This window comes from Benincasa hispida, chromosome 11 (assembly GCF_009727055.1).
Source record: "Benincasa hispida cultivar B227 chromosome 11, ASM972705v1, whole genome shotgun sequence".
Lineage (NCBI taxonomy): Eukaryota > Viridiplantae > Streptophyta > Magnoliopsida > Cucurbitales > Cucurbitaceae > Benincasa > Benincasa hispida.
This window is the reverse complement of record NC_052359.1, coordinates 57,735,135-57,741,134: the sequence shown is the minus strand read 5'-3', so window position 1 is coordinate 57,741,134 and position 6,000 is coordinate 57,735,135.

Below are 6,000 nucleotides of genomic sequence, written 5' to 3'. Positions count from 1 at the left end.
TTTATAAATATATCAATTTAAACCTTGAACTTTCATAAGTGTATCTAAATTAAACATAATGGAGGGTTAAATTGATACAATTATGAAAATTCAGGGTTTAAATTGATACACTTATAAAAGTTTCAGGTTTAAATCGATACAATTATTAATTGGAGATTTAAATTGATACAATCCTCAAAGCTCAAAGTTTAAATTGATATAGTTATAAGTTTAGGGTTTAAACTGATACAACCCACATTCAGGGGTATAAATCGATATTTGTCCAAAAATATTTTATATAAAAAACAAACCTATAGCCACAAAATTGTCACCAATAGATCAAAATCTACTTTTCTCTCAAGTTTTAGTTATCGTTTTAAGAAAAATTTGTCACACCTTAGAATAATATTCATTCGAGGTAAGTATTTGTTTCTTATATTGTTGAATTTCTCACTTTGGGATGAAAAAATGATTGAATCTCGTCTTAAATATTCTATCTTTTTTTTCCTTATGGAATAACATCTTCTTGACAAACCTTTCAGTTCAACAACTTCCTCAAAACAATTTAGGATTGAAAATAAAATTCTTAAAATAAAGAAAGAAAGAACAAAAAATTTAATAGTACCTCTCTTCATTGATAAATATTTTCATTCGATTAACAAAAAAATTAGTCTTATTTTTGGGAAGATTTTGCTTTTCAATATTTTTTGGAATTTGAAATTTTGCAATGAATGAATACATTGACCATCAATTTCTTTACTTTTATAGGTACATCACGCACCCATATACTTATTATGGAAAAGTTGTCTCATATCGTCATCAAACCCAAATAATCGTGTCTCTTCAAAATTAACAAACACATAAAATACTATGTTGGTTGAAAAGCCACTTAAACAATTTGAAGAGGTATTAAGGGTAATAAGGGAATTATTGAAATATGTAAGGGTAAAAAGGGAAGGAAATTTTTTTTCCTTGTTAGCCCCTTTTAATATTGTGCGTGGTCATCGATATATATATATCATATATATATATATATATATATAGGTTTTATGTTCTAAAACTCGTGGTTTGTACACAATAAACTCATTCTGTAAATCGATAAAGTTGTTATTGAATATATGAATTGCTTATTTCATTTTAGAAATAAACCCAATAAACTAAAAGATCTATGATTATTACATGAGTACTTGAACTTTATGTGGAGACATAAGAGTGGATCAGATTTGAGTAAATAGTCAAAATGATCTATAGCATACAAATCAGGTTGAGTGCCTTATTCTGGTAAAACTATCGGATGCAACCGACTCTGTATTTGTTATAAGGAGTTGTAAAATGCTACAAACAAAGAAATCCTAATTCGTTCATATGGTGACATAAAGAGTGGGGGCGTCTTGTGAGTTTGCATAAGATCGGACCAAGAAATAAGTTACTCTTACTTTATACATTGTTTACTATTTAAGACTGACTATTTCAAAACGATGACCTAGGCAACTTGCCTTTAATCCTGAGCTAACTATGTAATCCTATTTATACGAGATTATCCTTAGATTTGCATGGATGAGGGTTGGCTCAATAGCGTTGACTCAATAAGCCTTCCATTTCAGGGGTAAGACCAGGTAGATAACTAGAGACATAAGATGCAAGATGGAATCCACTCCTATCCGCTTTCAGGGATGGTAGAGAGGTTGTTCCCTTAGGTGCTGATTTCGGGTCTTGAACAGGGGCCTCAACCTCTCATTGGTCCGAGAGGGACTTGGTTTGATGATGAGATCATAAACCAATTGTTCATTAGAGGATCAGTGGGACTTAAGGAACAAGTGATAATCTCGGGGATAAAATAGCCTTTTGACCCAACCGTTATTACAAACAACCTATGAAGGGCTAACTTACTAACTTTGGTTATATCGAGTGGACACAATATATCTACAGTGAGGAGAGTGCAAATACTGGGTTTTAGTGGAGTGACCTGATAGTTAACGAATGGGGGTTAATTCGGTGTAAAGAGTTTAGCCAATTAATCCCGGATAGTTGGAACCCATGAACTGTAGGTCCATTAGGTCTTCCTACTAGCTCAAAAACGGATTAGTCTTAGAATAGCACGATATGCTGATTTGAAACGTTCAAATTCAAATTAAGGGAATTAATAAATCATATAATTACACGTTTAATTTTGGAATTAAACGTAATTAGAGAATCGATTAATATATAAATATGATTTAAATACATGGTAATGAAATTGGTGACAAATTAATTTAATATATGATATTAAATTAATAAAATTGTTTAATTAATTATTAATTTTATTAGAAAAATTGATTATCAAATTAATTTTGTAAAAATAATAAAATTTCAATTTCAATTAAAGAATTAAAATTGAAAAAAGTTTTGATTTTGAAAATCAAAATCAAAATCAAAAAGGAAAATTGAAAAATAGAGTGGGATTTTTTCACTTTCAAGCAAGAAGATTAGTCACCTTCTTATACATAATTCCACCACTAAATTCAAGGAGTAGCTGGAATCACTTCAAATTATCAGTTTGCATGAGAGTCATATAATAAAATCACTCTTGATTGAGTGGAAAAGCTGATGCAATTGCTGAATTGTTGAGTTTTTGAAGGTTGAAGAAGTTGTTATTCAACAAGTTGAAAAACCAGAAAACCTTTCTTTCAATTCCCTAAGTTCAAACTTGTTTTGAGTCGTACAACTTAATCTAAGGCTTCTAAAAAATAGTAGGAAAGCTCTAATGGTGGTCCATAGCAAGAACTGGTGAAGATTGCAGCTGAATTTCGAGTTTGAAGAGGATCTTCAAAAGTATGTAATGAAACCCTTTTGATATTCCAAGAACATGCTTAATTTGATGTCAAAATTGAGGAATTAGAATGCTCAATGATCCTGTTTTCTTCCGCTCATGATTATGTATTCCAACAATATGTATGTATGTATGTATGTATGTATGTATATGTGTGTGTATGTATGTGTGTATGTATGTATGTATACTAATTGCATAAATGGAATTCAAGCTCAAAATAATAGAATATGTAGTATAAGGATAAAATAATTGCATATATAGAATAAAAAATGATAAAAAACTAAAAACCCATGCCTAGGCACCATCTTTCTCGCTTATTCCCAATTTTCTCAAATTGAAAACTATCACTGATAGCAAGTATCAGTTATAGCCATTGATGGTTGTTATTAGCTACTATCACTAATAGTCACTGATAGCCACTGATAGCTGGCATCAGTTACTATCACTGATAGTTTCTATCAGTAGTAACTTTCAATTTGAGAAATATTAATACAATCTTGAAATATTAGCTCTTAATTTACAATCAGTTATCACTGGCTATCATTAATACATTTTCATCAATTGGAATCAACCTTGAAATATTAATAGTTAAGACTACCAGTGGTTATCAATGATAGACTTTTATAAGTAGTTATCAACATTGAAAGAAAATCAACAACTTTGAAAGATTGAGCTATACCAATGATGGAAAACTATTAGTGGCTATCACTAATAGACTTTAATGAGTATCAACTTTGAAAGATTAACATAGTAGCTATCACTAATATTCTTCTGTCGTGGCTATCACTGGTAGTAGCTATCAGTCGCTATCACTGATGGACTTTCATCAATTAGAATCAATCTTGAAATATTAACACTTAAGGCTAGCAATGATAGACTTCTACAATTAGTTATGAACTTTCAAAGAAACTTGATATGTGGATTTCATTTAACTTCTATCACCGATATCACTAATATCATTCATATCGTGGTTATTAGTAATAGCTTGTTTCACTAATAAAATGTTATCAATGATCTCATTGATATCATGCTAGCAGTGATCTCTATCACCGATAACATACTATCAGTGGTGGCTTCTATCATCGATAACGTGCTATCAGTGGTAGCTTTTATAACTGATAACGTGCTATTAGTGATAGCTTCTATCACCGATAACGTGCTATTAGTGGTAGCTTCTATCACCTATAACGTGTTATCAATGTGTTTCTATCACCAATAACGTGCTAACAGTGGTAGCTTTTGTCAATGATAGCTACTGACCACCTTATTCTCCCTTTCTTTGTCCTTTCCAAATATTCATAGAGTCCTTTTTTTTCCCAATACCTCTCAAGGGCACTTCTATAGAAATAGCGAACATCCAAACCAAACCATTCTTCTTTGTTTGATTTTGAAAACAAATATTATGGTACATAAATACACAAATATTTCATTTGTGCCCTTCATTTTGGGCCATCTGTGCCCTTTTTCAAGTTTATTATGATAGACATCATACTCTTAAAGTCCTGTAAAAAGGAAAAAAAATTATTTAGCCTGTCTGATATGATTCGTATTTCTCTATCTCTCTTTTTAAGAAATAAACTTGTTTGATAACAATTCTCGTTTCTTATATCAAACTTTTAAGAAATGTTTCTAAAAACAATGCAAATTTGTAGACTAAAAAAATAATTTCTTTCAAATCTATTTTCATTTACTATTTATATTTAATGTTTATTATAATAATCAAACTTGATGATTGGCTTGTTGGTGTTAGATCACTTATGAATTGGGTACTTTCAAGTCTTGGATACGACAGTCTCATAATTCTTATGAAAAAAAAAAAGAAACAAAAAAGGGATAAAGGAAAGAAAATTAAAAAAAAAAATAGAAGAAAAAACTCGATAAATGAAAGAAGAATAAAAAAAGAAATAATGAAATATTTAAAAAAAAAAAAAAGTAAAGAAGCCAAAATCGAAGAAAAGAAAAAAAAAAAAAGAATAAGCAAAAATCGTATAAAAGAAAGAAAAAAAAGAGATAAATAGAAGAAGAAGGTGTACAATTGGAATTGAAAATTAGAAAAAATTCAAAACAATACCTCTATATTTGCAAATATTTTAACGATGTGATATATTTTAGAATTTTTTTTCTTTTTTTTATTAACTATTACAAATATCCTATATATAATGCCAAAAGGAAACTAGCAAAATGTGAATGAGAGTTCAAAAGAAAGGAGAGAATACAAAAAATGGTCCAACCATAGTATTAAATTTTCGTTAGCATGTCAATATTTCCATCGATATTTTCACGTTTTCCTAGATTCAACATCTATATTAGGGATGAATCAATATTTTCGTTATATCGTAGAAAAATTCAAAAAAAAAAAATAATAAGTGACAAAAAGTTACTAATATAAATATAATATAAATAATAGACATGTTAACTTTCTTGAAAATCATTAAATATTTTTTTAGTAATTTAATTTAATTATCTTAATTATTTGTTCTTATAATTTTTTCAGAAACTTCAATTGAAATAGACATTCAATCGATATTTATATTAACATTTTCGTAAAATTCATATCTCGATATTCTCATCATATTTGAAATAATTATATTTCCGTTGCTAAAATGGGTAACATCGTAGTTATGACCATTCAATGGCAGTTGTATAAAATCTAGACTTTCTAAAAACTCTAGATTTTTTTGTTTACTGGACGAGTAAGATAACTTTACTGATTATTTATTTTTAATCGTTTTAATTTCTATTTTGTACTAATTTATAATCATGGCTAATACTATTATCTGATTTACCTTTTATATTGTGTTTTTCTCCAACGAAAAGTACTTGAATGTAGCTGAGGTTATATCACTTTTGTGTAGCCTCTAATTAAAAAATTGATATGTGACAAGAAATTTTGACTTTTTTAAAAAGCTTAAATTGAAAGGTTGATTGAAAATAGATGTAGTCTTGAATCATTACTAGGGGTGGAATCGATTCGATTCGGTTTGGGGTCAAATTGAACCGAACCGATTTTTTTTATGTATAAAATCGAATCGTACAATCGAACTAAACCGAACCGCATATATTCGGTTCAATTCGGATTCATATTTTTTCCCTCATTTTTAAACTATTTTTATTTTGTTTCCTTTGCTTTTTATTTCCTTCTTCCTTCCACTTCCTCTTGCCCATGACATAATCTTTTTCTCTTTTTTTATTTTACAAATTTTTCTAAATAT